This window comes from Panthera onca, chromosome D4 (genome assembly GCF_046562875.1).
Source record: "Panthera onca isolate mPanOnc1 chromosome D4, mPanOnc1 haplotype 2, whole genome shotgun sequence".
NCBI classification, from domain to species: domain Eukaryota; kingdom Metazoa; phylum Chordata; class Mammalia; order Carnivora; family Felidae; genus Panthera; species Panthera onca.
In genome coordinates, this window is record NC_138351.1 from 34,458,294 (window position 1) to 34,473,194 (window position 14,901).

Here is a 14,901-nt window from a genome sequence, read left to right on the forward strand (position 1 = left end):
ACAGTTGAAGATCCCTAGGGATCTCATGAAGCAGTCTTTAAAAATCCCAGTAAATTGGAACAACCATGGCTTTCAGATTTCCCATTTCTCAGAGTTATTAAGGCATAGGAAGAGAAAGAAAGGAAGTTATAAGGAAGAGAGAAAAAAGGCCCTCATACTAGGTATCCTAGGAGCAAGGATATGGTAGCATGTCATCAGAATTCTGCAGGTGTTTGTCTACCTAGTGGCTTCCTCAAAGGATTTATCTCTTGAGGAAAAAAAATGGCTTTGTTCACATTCTTCAGCATCAGAAGAAATGCTTGATTATCTATTTGCAAAGGCATATTATAAACAGATATACCCTTAGACTTTTCCTTCTGGAAAACTACCAGTAAAACTAATCTGATAGGAATTGAATAGGTATATTTCTATGGCAGCCACAAAATAGACAAAATATATAGTTCTTGATACTTTGTCAAAGAACTTCTGTGGCAACTTGTGGGAAGGTAGAGATGGCTTCTATTTCTTGGGTTATTTTAAGATGCCAGAAATATTAGGCTTATATTAAGAAAATGGAATACTCAAGGAATGCTGTCCTCCTTCAATTTTACTTTGATTACTACTCTACTCTAGAGCCCTTTGGGTATTTGCAGTTTGGATTCTTGAATTATGTGACCCAGAATTTTCCTGTCATGAATACTCCTCTGGAAATCCATGGAGGCAGAATACCTTGGTTTGAGTACTCCTGACTCTTTCATTGATTCTCACTGGGATACACCATTTGATTATTAACTTTATTGAACCTCAGCTATCAACTGCAAAACAGAGATGATGATATTGATCTACCTTACAGGAATGTACAAAACTTAAATAAAATAAGCTATTAGAAAATGCATAAGGTGTTAACTTTAGGAGTATCTCCAGAAATGGAGAAATCTTACTTTTTCCATGTAATATTCAGGTAAGAAGAAAGGCAGAAAGCCTTCCCTCTGAAAGCAAAGGCCAGTGTACAGTTACAGTTAGGATAATCCCATACTTAATTTCTTTAGAAAGGATGCTTGTCTTTTATGTTTGTAATTATTACTGTTGGTCCTCCAAAAACAGATGCAAATTAGATCAATGACTAGAATTTGGAGCCTGGTGGTATGGAAAAGCATAAATGACACAATGGCTTGTGTCCGGCAGCTGTCATTTCTGAACTGATACATTGTTATCAGTGCTGGAAAAAAACACATGACATCTACTGACACTGATTAAAGCTGATTTTCCCCTGAAATGCTCTCTCACATCTATTGCACAGTAATGAGTCATGCCCAATGTCAGCCTTTCACTTTCTGATTGTCTAAGTACACATCCTTGGATAGGCTCCAGCCAGGCTGACATCTGAAATATAATGAACAATGCCATTCTAAATTGCCAATAAATGTAAAAGTAAATGTGTGAGGAGCCATATGGAACTTGCTATTGTGCTGGATGCTACAATACATTGTTGAGCATTATTTAGCAGTGGGAACTGTGTACAGTAACGGATGGGTGACATAATTCTCAGTGTGAAGGCACCTTGAGCAAAAAAGGCAACTTCTGAAATAATAATCATATAACAATGTCCATGTGCACTTCCAGACCATAGGAATACTCTGCCAGCTTCTGTGATATATAGCCTATGCAGGATGAGAAGATTTCTAGGTAGCTAGCTGCCTTTTGAGTCAAGTTACCTGCCATCCAGGCAGTTTCTTCTCTGGGCCAGCCACTAGGCTAAACACTTGTGAAGCAGTTTCTGCTCTCAAGAATCCCATTCTGCAGAGAAGAAGACAAACTTAAACACATTATTACAATAGAATACAAGAAGTACATTGTCTGAGAAGTGTCCATGGTGCAATGAAAGTTAAGAGAAAACAGCCGTTTAATGAGGTGCTATGAGAGGAGGAAAAGGAAGAGATTGACAAAGGAAACAATAATCAAAGACTTTGGATATGGAATATTTCATAGGGGAAGACTAGGGGAAGGGGTTTTTTGGCAGAAAGCATATAATATGTAGACGCAAGGTGGGGTGAAATATGGCCTCTGTGCATGGCAGCCAGCAGTCTGGATGGCTGCAGCTTGGGAGCCCACGGGGAAGGGGTGAAAACTGAGACAGAGCAGGAGCCAGATTACAAACACATTTGAGAGCTAAAGATAATATATAGTAAATTTAACAGAATTTTGAGATGTTTCCAACAATTATCAAGCACGTGGTAATGTTGGTTAGCCCATAAAAATGCACCTTGCGGATCTCACATTGTCCAGTGAGACTTTTCACTTTTTTAGGTGTATAATGTGTCAATGGAGCCTCCTAGTTCCCAGAGACCCAGTGATGTTCTCTTGGCAGGAATATTCCTACTTTTCTTCTGACACAGAAGCCCGTAGAATGAGTGATTTGGTAGAACTTCATCAAGAAGAGTAAGGTAATGTCCATCAATCAGGAGACTGGTTAAATATTTCAGGGTACATTTAAAATGTAGTACTCATTGCAGTTAAAATGTATGAGGTAGTTCTTTACACATTGACTTGAAAAGATGATCAAAACATGTTGCTAAGTTAAAAAATAGATTTAAAAGATGTGTACAAAGTATTGTAGGAAACACACCACAATATTACTATGACTCTTCTAAGGAGTATGCCTGAGTAAGATGGAGATTTTATTTTTGACTTTATATATTTTTACTTTGCTTATTTGTGTTACAATGAGCTTATATTATTTTACAATTTTCACACTCCCCCTCCTCCCAAAACACAAGAGAACAGAGTATAGAAAGAGAAGCGAAAAGATAAAGGTGCGATATTCACACACACACACACACACACAAACCCTTCTGCTTGGAATTCTTTTGATGAGATGACTCCAAACAACCACTCAACAAACTCCTTGGCTAATGATTTTTTTATTGACTTGATTTAATGTATGGTTAAATTAATCCAACTGCCTGGTTGTTTTGGATCCAGAGAAATAAAGCCCATGTTTCTTTTACCCCATGGATTTATTTTCTTTAGGCCCAGCTAGGTCTCCTAGTAATTTTTCCTGTAATAAAACTGTATTGATATAAGACCTCTCATTTTTCAAATTACATTTTAAAAATTTAAGGAAATTGAGGTGAGGCTGGAGGATAGATTCTGATGCTTACAAATTAAAGTGTTAAAGGTAGGATGGGGAAGATTTCCTGAGTGCTATGAGTTAAATCCCTTCACAAGTATTCTTCAAATTAAGCCTGCTAGCAAACTTTGGTGTATGTATGTTAGTCTCTGTTTTAACAATAAAGAGGGGTTAAGTAATAAATTAAGATGACACCTAGTAAGTGACAGATGTTTTGGGATTTTAAAATAGGTCTGTGTAGACAAAAACAGGCATACATTTCATCAAGATGAAAACTGGTTCTAAAGAAATTCATCATAAGTATCAACCCAAGATATCTCAGTAGTCAAAATAACTTAGCAAGGAGAAGGATGCCCATGGAAATAAAATAAACAAGCTACAAAGGGTATGTCCAATCCCATTATGTGCTGAAATCTGTTCCTCCTTCACATCTTGGCTTCTTTTAGGTACAACATTAAATAATGTCTTGAACTGAATTAGAATGGACTGTTTACACACAAATATTAGTATTTTGGTCATGGATTTTTAGGACAAGCCTCTCTACCTCCCAGAAGCTCTTAGTCATCTTCAGGCTACATCCTTGGGGAGCCACATTCGATGACCCTAAGTCTGCTTCTCTGATTCTGTTGTTCCATTTGTCTCCTCTTAATAGTTGAAGCCAATTTGGATTTGAAATGGCTGGGTTCACTGCAGAGATTAAAGAATAATTTTGTTTACTCTTAATTCAAATGAACCCTGGAGCCTCATTAGTTATTTTAGTCCTAAGGCTTTGCTCCAGGAAAGAAACAGGAGATTGTTTTCAGACTCTGAAAACTATAAAGCACAGATCTGGTGTCCTCCCATCCTTTCAATTCTCTTCCTTTTCTTCAACCATCAATAAACAAGACAGGCTCAAAAGTACTGTTAGTGGTTACAAGATTCAATTAGAGTGAGGGAATTTCTTGGGAAGAAGGGATTTGAATTACTTGGAAGAAAAAGAGGGTTGAAGACCCTTAGGATCCTGGAAACAATAGCTGTGGACTGTCCAGAATAAGTTTTTAAAAGTGACATTGTGGGGGCATTATGTGGCCAGACTAATAATAATAGAGATTAATGAGATTCTTAACCTCTTGGGCTTCTGGAAGAATGACACCAAGCATGTTATGGATAATTGGCATGGACGTGCAGGGAATGGTGCTTCACCAAAAGGAATTTGTGGTCTTACCTATAGTTAAATTCCCTTGAAAATCTTTTTGAAGAATGCCACCTTGAAACCCTCTCCTATTCCTTTTTCCTTCAGTACTTAGGTATGTGCGGAATTATCTCCAGCATTGGAACTAACTGGAGTGTCTTTACTTGAGTGTCACGTGAAGATGTTGGCTTCATTTGGCATCCATATTGCATGAGAAACACATCCCATAGTATCCTATATTTGCTCTTCATGTAAGGAGATGCTCTCACTCTGAGAACAGACAGGAAGTGAAACTCACTAAAGGAATAACTGATGCCTCTTCTGGAGCACAGCTTATTGAGTGTAATAACTCACGGAACTGCCCCTGAGATTTAATATTAAAAAAAAAAACATTATTGTAGGGGCACCTGGGTGACTCACTCAATTGAATATCTGACTCCTGATTTTGGCTCAAGTCATGATCCAGGGTTGTAGGATCAAGCCCCACATTGGGCTTCATGCTGAACATGGAGTCTGTTTAAGATTCTTTTCTCTCTCTCCCTTTGTCCCTCCCCAGCTCACGTGAGCATGTGGGTGCTCTCTCTTTCTCTCCTTCAGAATAAAAACATTAAAAAAATAAGAAAGCATATTACTATGAAAAATGTAAAACATACACAAGAGTAGAAAAGGGAATATAAGAAACCTTTATCACTCTGCTAAAACAATCACCAGCTGCCTGACAATGCTATGTAAGTTGATATCCTTATATTTTTCTTTGGATAACCATATGCAGGTGAATTTTTAAAATTTAAATTTGTGAGTGGCATACATTCATCAGCCTGCATTTTAATCATTGGAAAAAAAACTACGCTGTGATCATATTTGAAGCTCAAGCCTGTGGCCCCAGGTCATACCAATTTTAGTAACATTTATAGATTTTCTACACTTATGTAATATCTTGAAACTGGAGGTAGGGAGGAACCCAAGCTGAATTTCCTCAGATGCTAAGAATATAAAAAGACCATATGTAAAGGGATCCCCCAACAATTATCTTTAAATAAAGGGGAAAATCTTTGTAGAAGGCTGATTTCCCCCCTCTCTCCTCACACTGTTTACTCCATTCTCTGTCACTAAAAGGAGTGCAAAGAAGAAGGCTTTATCTTTTCTTTTTCTCTCTATAAGCCTAATTTGAAAGGTGGATTTTGAGCTCACGTCCTTAGTGTCCAGATGAACACTAAGACTATGACCCAGATCAGTCTTTTCTCTTTTTAAATTTATCCTAATCCTCTCATCAATATTTTTTTAAAAAAATCAATATTTTTTTAAAAAAATATTATAAAAATATTTTAAAAAATAAAAAAAATTATTTATACCGGCAGTACAAGAATTTGAATTTGATAACCCTTTTAGTATTCCTATGTGTTCTATTTTGAATAGTCAGTGAGCTTTCCTGTTGCTTTGTCAGGATATATTTTGTCCTTTAGAAATTGGATTCCATTCATCTCTATGCTACACTTTTATAATTTGACTCTGGAATTTTTCTAAAAATGGTTAAATGTATGTTTTACAATATTGAAGTTCTGTGAATGGTTTTAACTATATTTCCTAGGCTAAGACAGGATAAGGATTCTTTACCAGGGGAATACTATCACTTCAAGCTGATGTTTTTAAGTGAGCAGGCAAGAAAATAATAATAATAAAGAGGAAATGCACCAAGTATTCACAGGCAATGCTTCTAAAAAACAACCACTTCACCATTGCTCAACATGTAACTTGCAAGATGTCATAGAGATCAATATTACTGGACTGAAAACTCATGAAAAATGGAGATATCTTAGTTCAATCATCCATGTGTTCATTATATGCAAAAAGGAAAACAACTTTTATAACCACATGCCTGAGACCTTAAGCATTTACTGAAATGGAACAGAAACAGCAAGGCCCAGGGCCTCCAGAGCAATTGGATTAGAATGGGAAAATTTTCTCATTGAGATACTATAGGTAAGCTATCAAAATGGCAAGGTTTGAATGGAATAATGCACATCATCAGGAAAGTAAAACAAAAAATCTCCCAAAACATAGCACATGTAACCACAATATACGCAAATGTATTTATTTATAAATCTTAAATGCACCCTATAAATTATGCACTATGAAACGAATTTAAAAGGATAACATAAATAAAAATATAAATTAGAACATTTACATTTTCTTCCCAATGAGCATGTTGAACAACACCCTGGAAGAATGTACCTTACCTTGCTGTTCCTTGTTGTAAAGAATTCTTTCATGCTCAAAAACAGCACTCCCTCTGGTTTGCTATATAGTTCCATTATTAACCATATTATTTGATCAAGGAAGTATTGAAATCTATGGCTCAAAAGTTTTGCAACAGATAGAAGTTTAAACTACTATATTACCTTCATGAATTTGTTTTGCCAGGTAAAATTAGCCCTCTGAATAAAGTAGAAACATCTCAGATGTGTGTATTTCAAATAGTCTCAGTCAAAAAGGACAGCTTTTAGGGCCTGGGGTTCCTGGGTGGCTTCTGGACCTTTGCTGTCATAAAAAAAGGATGTAAATGAAGGATAGAAAGCCCATGTGTTGAAGCACATCAACTATCTTTGTCTTACCTGGGCTCTGTTTTTCTTCCCCTCAGTGCAGCTACCATGATGTCCCTGCATGCTGTGGGCATCATTTCTAGAAAAAAGCCAATATTGCTTTAAGGAGTTCCTGATTCCTCACATCATAGTCCTTTGCCTTCACCTTCCCCAAACCACCACAGAATTTCTTAAAGGCTCTATGTTCTGCCTTCTCTGCAGGTTCAAGTGGAGACTAAGTGACATACATAGAAGGATTAAAGTATCTCATGCTTTCCATTCTTTAAAGAGATGGTTACATTTCTAGTTCCCTTCTTTCAAAAGGAACTGGAATGTTTGAATTTGAAATATTGTAATAGATGGTATAATTTTAGTTCACTGCTTTTTTCCCATCAGGTTAAAAATATCTTTCAAATAATATTCTTCTCATTGGATTTTCTTAGTCTCAGATTGTCTCAAACCGAAATTTGGAGGCTTTTATTAGTTGATAGTAGCTCCTTACTATTAATCATGCTCTTTGATATATACTAAATTTGACTTGATTTATTGAGAGATTGATACCAATGACCTTAGAATGAATAAAAATCATAATCATATTTAATACTGATGCCTGGTTATCATGCTAGCTGCATATTAATAACCTGATGGATTTGATGATGCATTTTAAGTTGAAATATTAGAGATTTTTCTTTTGTTTGTCTGATTCTATGTTTTCTCATGTGTCCATTCTATTTCCTTTTCTTTAAAACAGAGGTTTCTCTAATTTATTCCTAAAAACACACCTCTTATCTTTTTTATTGAAGTATGCAGGTAGCTATGCATAGTAAACCATATTTCTCATTAATTTTCAAACTTTGCTTTCTGAGTGAAGAGGTTTGGAGGCCATGATGGGATAGGACTTCATTAAAATCCTGGTTTTTATTCTCAAATTTAAATTTTCAAATGCTTTTCAGCTACATCTCAGATATGTCTATTAAATCTGGATACTTCTTTTCACCCTTAATAGTGCTGAGATATTTATTATACTTATATAAAGTATACGAAAACTGGAGACACTCCATGGTATTGAAAACTGGGAATTCTGACCCAATATGCATGATGAGTCTTAGATTTGACCTGGCTTATTTGGAAAGCTCCTCTGTCAGCAAAATTTGTCTGCCAAGTGAGAACAAGAGGCCTGGCATTGTTTTCAGAGGAATTCAGCCTGTTTTCAGAATGTGAAAACATTCTCATCTAGAGGCTAGAGATTTTAATGACTAAGGTATTTGCCCAAAGATAAGTGAATTGAGTGCAATGGAGAAGGAAGTTGTGTAAATATTTTAGATTTGCAACATCCTGTTTTATCTGTTAAATTTTTATTGTTACTTGTCACCCTCATAAAAGCACTGCATTTTATTCATTTGAAATTAAAATCATAGTGGCTGTCTCTAGTAAAAAGAGATTGAGTGAGATGGGCACCTAGTAGGTCTTAGAGATTGAGCTTACAATATCCATTCAGCTCTCAAAAGCCAATCATGGGATCAGAGTCACCTTGTCAATGATTGGTTTAGAAATAGAAAAATGATCTATTCTTGGTCAATGAGACATGAAGGAGACCATTACGAGAGGGCCTCAGAAATATGTTCTTGCTTTTAAGTAGTAAACATGGAGGAAGACACTTCTTTTCTACTTGCCCTGGACATTGTAGTATCTGCACACAATGGCCAGAATCACTGGAGCCCGCTTGCTGTCAGCCTGAGGTTGAAGTACACATAGAAATGAAGGAAGAGCTAAGGTGTTGGAGAAGCAGAGACCAAGTTTTCACACCTCCCTTCTGATGCTATTCTATCTCAAGGTTTGCAATGTGAGCTATTCATTTTTGTTCTGTTTAAGCTGGGGTTAATTTTCTGTTCCTTGCAAATGTGAAAACATCTCTGATTCAAATAGATCCAAGATCTTGATCCTCAATTAACTGTCTACTATTACCTGTAACTATCAACAGAGAGATGCAAAAAGAAAAGAAGGCCAGGTAGATGTATGCTAGGTAATCTAAAGAGGAGTATATGGCAGATTCCTTTTGTCCAGACAAGGAGCATACATAAACAGCCTCATTTCCCTATACATCAGTAGTTCTTATGTGTGTTCTAAAGACCCTTGGCAGTCTGGTTAATACCAACAGACCACTTTAAGATAAATATTTTTAAATTATTTTTTAAAAAGCATGTAATCACAAATATTATATTGCAATAGTTATCAAAATATGTTTAAAAAACTAAATTTGTGGTGCATATTACACGTGCTTCTTCATCAATGTTTTTTTGTGAAAGACTTGTTGCCAAGTCACATAGCTACTATAATTTCAAAGTACTAAATAAAAATATTTCAAGATATCTGCAAATATTAAGTGATATAAAAAATCAACATTTCCTATTTTATCATGGCCACAGTTTTTGTTAATACTTATGTGGATTATTACCTTCAATTCATAACTGAAGAAAATACTTAATTTTAGTTACAGTTAGTGAAATAATAATATACTGATTTTATTATCCAATTTATAAGCCCTCTAAATTCTATCCAAGGGTAACTTGTTTAGGAACCCCTGTTCCTACCTTTAAAAAAATATTCTAATCCACTTTGAAGACAGACTTTTTTGTTTTGCTAATTGGGCCCACATTAGACATACATAACATTAGAACCACAGATGTGTACACTTGTATCAAATATAAATTAAGATTGCTACCACCTCAACTCTTGGACATTTATGTTCAGAAATCTTCTAGCTACTTTTTTCTTATGATGTTAGTTGGGGATTTTCTAGACATTTACCAAAAAAAAAAAAAAAAAAAAAAAAAAAAAAAAAAAAAAAAAAGAGTTTTGTTGTTATTCACAGAGAAAATTCCAATTTTTCAAAACTATTTTTCTTTCTGTATAATCTAATATTGGAAAGTTACATGAGTATTGCTTGGAAATAAGCTCTTTGACTAGGTGTTATTGCTAATCTTGGCTAGAACAACAACAACAATAAAAAGGTGAAATTTGTTATCTGCTAAAATGCCTATCCTGACAATCATGATTTCCATTTTATTGGTCCAAACCTCAAATGTAATTCCCTAAAAATCATTTACAGTTTCACTCTACATCAACTTAAAAATCTAGAAAGTGAGAAAACATATTTTATGATTTTGTAGAGTTTTCTCACAAAGCTCTATATTTAATTTAAAAAGAAAAAATAATTTAATACTAGATAGATATCCCCTACCCTCATTCCAAACTCCCATTGCGAAAGCATTTCAGTTGGGTTCTGTCCTTCAGCATATCCCAGTAAACTTCGCAAAATGTTCGCATCTTTTCATTTCAAATAGATTTGATGTACAAAAAGTGGTGGCTTCTTTTCATTGAGTAGATAAATTAGTGGAACTATGGAAAAAAAATATGAGTGACAGGGTCTAGAGGGCCTGGAGGGCAAATATATATATATATGATATATATATGATATATATGTATATATATGTATATATATCATATATATGTATATGTATATATATGTATATATATATATATATATATACACACTTGGCAAGTATAAATATGTATTTGGCATATACATACATATATATATGGCAAATATATGTTATTATATTTGTATTGTAGTATACTATAGTATTGTATTATAATGTGTGTGGATAGTTGGAGAGATAGATAAGCAAATTGCCCTTGAGCAATGTTGTGATGTAGCAGTGCTTCAAGCACCCACCCTTTATAAAAGTAGATGTATTTTTAACAATAAGATTCATTTGCAATGAGCAGCCTGATGTTTCAATGTTGTCCATCAGTGTAACTTTTCTATTAATTGAACTCTCATTGTTAGTGGGAGCTGTAAGAAACTACTGGAGGATAGTCTCCTTGGGGTTTTTGTTTGATCAAGTCTTCATCATTTCCTGAAATGGCTAAGCCTCATTAATAGCTACTACTCCTTTCAAAAGAAGCTGCCCTGTTTCTTCACCTGGAGCTTATCAGACTTCGATAATGAATGATGTGGAGGAAACTGCTAGGCATTAGCATTAGAGTCATCATTAGAGACAAGATTATATCGTTAAAAATTATTACAGCCAGAATGAAGATCAGGATAACAGAGGAATATAAGAGGTAACAGACTCGCTTGAAAGAAACATAAAAAATTGGGTGAAATGGAAGCCTTAAAGTTTTCAACTTCTCAAAAGACTGAATTCAATTGATTCCTTTTTTTTTTTTTTTTTTAGGTTAAGGTTGATACCATACTCAAGATCTGCTTTGAGGATGAAGCCATGAAATTCAATTCTATTTATCAAGTATTTATTCATTTGTGTATTTATTTTTCAAGTAATTTTTGTTATAAAAACAATACGTGGTAGAACTTCCTCAATCTAATAAAGGACATCTAGGAAAAAGAAACTCACGGTTAACATTGCATTTAATGGTAAGAAAATGAATGTTTTCCTCTTAAGATTATGAGCAAGATACTCTTGCCACTTCTATTAAATATTGTACTGCAAGTTCTAGCCAGTGCAGGAAGGCATAAAAAGGATATAAAAGGCATCCAGATTGGAAATGAAGCAAAGCTATCTCTATTCACAGATAACATGATTTTTTATATAAAAAATCCTAAGGAATCCACTAAAAAAACTATTACAACTAATACACAAGTTTGGCAAGTTTGCACAATGTAAGAGCAATATACAAAAATCAATTGTATTTCTATACAATGGCAATAAATTTCTGAAAGTAAAATTAAGAAAATAATTTCATTTATAATATATAAAGGTATAAAACATAAAAGCATAAAGCCTGAACTCTGAAAATTATAAAATATTGTTAATAAAATAAAAAAAGATTAAATAAATGGAAAGGTATCTCATGTTCATGGATTAGAAGATTTAATATTGTTAAGATAGAAATATTCCTCAATTTTATCTACCATTTCAGTGTGATCCTAGCATGACTTTTTATAGAAATCAACAAGATGATCATAAATTTATATTTAAATGCAAGGGACCAGGGTGCCTGGGTGGCTCAGTTTGTTGAGCATTAGACTCTTGATTTTGGCTCAAGTCATGCTCCCAGGGTTGTGGGATCAAGTCTTGCATCGGGTTCCATGCTGATTCTCTCTCTGTCTCTTTCTCTCTCTCCCTCTGTCCCTCTCCCCCATTCATGCATGCTCTCCCTCTCTCTAAAATTAAAAAAATAAAATTAAAGGGACCAAGAATGGCCAAACAATCTTTATAAGGAACAAAGTAGAATCACATTTCTCAATTTTAAAATTTACTACAAAGCTGCAGTAATAAAGACATAGTGGCATTAGCATAAAGATAGACATTTAGATAAATTGGATAGAATTTGGAGTCCAAATATAAAACTGCTTGTGGTCAATTGATTTAAAAAATGCTGCCAAGATTATTAAATTAAAAAAAAGTCTTTCCAACAAATGGTTCTGAACAACTGGATATCCATATGCAAAAGAATGCAATTGGACCTTACCACACACAAAAATTAACTTAAAATGGATCACAGACCTACCAAGGCCTAAAACTATAAAACTCTTAGAAAAAAAAAAACAAAACACAGAGTGAGTCTTCACAAATCTAGGTAAGGCAAAGCCTTCTTAGAACATTAAAAGTGCAAGAGAAAGAAACCAATGATTGGATGCCATCAAAATTAAAAATGTTTGAGCAAGACAGCAGTGTAGAAATTTCTGGCATGTATCCCTTCCCAGAAACAGCAATATGAACAACTATCCACATGCCAAAGGAAAAAAGAAAAGAAAACAAACAGACAAATGAAAAACCTTCACAAGGGGTAAAGATTCCAGGTGAAGGATTAAAGCACATGGTAGGAGGATAGAACTAAGAAAAGACATAGGAAAGAGGGTAGGAAAAAAAGTTTCACATTATCTCCATCGCTCCTCCCCCAAACCCAGGCAGTCCAGTGAAGAGAAAGACACCCTGTCCATGGGGAAAGGTGCATCAGGTAAGCACCAACTTCATCACAGACCCAGCACTACACCCACATCAGCTCTCACAGTCCCAGGAGGCTCCTGTGAACATAGGATCCTGGGCCACTCAAATGCCAGGCCAGCACCCCATAGATCTAGACTCTAGACTGGTTTACATGGACCAAGGCTCTTGATCTACCCCAGTGCCAAGCCAGTACCCTGTAACCTCAGTCTTCAGGTTAGCCCTCACAGACCCAACCTCCAGGCTGACCACATGGGATCAGGCTACAGACTCACTTCTGTGGCCCCAAACTCCAGGCTCACTCTGGTATCAAGTTGGCTCCATTTATTCTCCAAGACCAAAATGAAAACCAAGAAAAAAGAAAGGAATTATTATTTACTATTCTTTATACATTCTCTCCACTTACTTCATTTTATACCTTTGGTCATGCTATCCCTTACCTTGAAACATCTTTACCAACCCTCAATTCCACATAGCCAAGTCTTAGCTATACCTCAAAGTTTTTCTTAAATGTTAACTCTTTCAGGAAGCCTCCAAGGCAAGAGTAGGAACTTTCTCATCTCTGAATACCTCTAGTACTTTATGGCTATTTTTTATGCCATTTGCTACCTTGTATTATAGTTATTTTTCAGCCTGTTCTGATCCATTTCTTCTATTTCAGTTCCCAGTAATTGATACAGTAGCTAAGGGGCTTTATTTTGCCTGAGATTTTCTGTCACTTCTAATGTTCTCCTATCAACAGTTCATTTGTGTTTATTCTATGAAAGGATGTCTTTTGTTATTTCATGTATGTATTCATATTTCCTGTCAATTGTTTTACTGTGCCTTTTATTAATTATATAGTAGCACACAAATGAGTCTCATGTTTTGGCCTATCAAAATCAACAGTGAGATGAAGCCACCTGAATTTTCTTTGGGAAACTTACTCTTGTCCCAAGGAATCCTGTTGAGGTGAGTGATGGAATTCCAAAAAGGAACATAGAATGAGGAGGGAAACAATTCCCATTGTTTCATGCCTAGGACTAGATAAGAAATCATAGGGATGGTTTTCATCTGCTGCCTTCTGAACTGAGGAATGATTTTTAAAGTATTTACATACATTACAAATAAGCAGGAGAGCTTCCAGCTTCTAGCAATGCTTCTTCCCAACTAAAATGAATTCACAGAAAAGAAGACTGTGGCAGTATTTGCATTTCAGATTGACTAGCAGGCCTATCCAAACTTGTTCAGCTGGTCAGCTAATGCTGATGGCTTAAGACATCAATGCATTGTCAAGGAGAACTATTACAATTAAATTCTCACACCCCACTCCCACCATGGCATGTACCTCATGGCCATAATCTGGATTTATAACACAGCTTTAGAACTGGGAATAATCTGGCTTCAAATAAAATATCTAGGTAACCTAAGAAAAATATTTCTTTCCATTTTGCAGTAATACAAACTTTTCATCCAAGTCCCATAAAACTCAAATCCTGCTACTTCTGTGCCAATCCATAGTTGAGAAAACTTGAGTTTTAAAGATTGGAAATGTACTGAGTTAGTTTTCCTGACACTGCAATTGGCTGTTTGCATGCCCATTAGGTTTACTTCCCAAATGTACTGTGAGTTCAAAATCACTTGTGCCCTGTGAATATAATCAGGAAATGTCACTGGGGCATGAAAGAGTCCAGGACAACAAAAGCTCACACACTGTAGCCTAGGGAATTTTATTTTGCATTTTTACTCCCTCCCAGTGGAGAATAAACTCCCAATTAGAAAAGGAATACTAGTATGAGAACTTTGTCCTATTTCATTTGCTTGGGTTTAATGCTTAAACCCATTAGATGCATTTGCTCACAGCAATTGTTGCTGACACATCTCAGAGTATAATCAAGTGAACTGATGTTTCAAAGTTAGTAGATACTGATCAAGGACAGACTATACCTAAAGAATCAGTTTTCTGTGATGGGAAAGGGGAAGGTGGGTGTTAGTGCCCAGTTTTCCACAATTCACTAGTTCACTAGTGCAGCATGTTCAATCATGGGAAGCTGCTCCTTTATGTTTTTGTTGTTCTTGTTTGTTTGTTTT

General features: G+C 35.3%; 1 long non-coding RNA gene across 1 annotated transcript; it reads right to left on the bottom strand.

The window, feature by feature from the left end:
* Window positions 1-2,856: 2,856 nt before the first annotated feature.
* LOC132663882 (uncharacterized) lies at window positions 2,857-13,792 on the bottom strand. Its single transcript, XR_009603307.2, has 5 exons — window positions 13,758-13,792; window positions 13,107-13,160; window positions 6,893-6,959; window positions 6,680-6,818; window positions 2,857-3,796 (listed from the first exon to the last, which is right to left on the bottom strand). It is a non-coding gene; the product is annotated as an uncharacterized LOC132663882 (long non-coding RNA).
* Window positions 13,793-14,901: the final 1,109 nt, after the last annotated feature.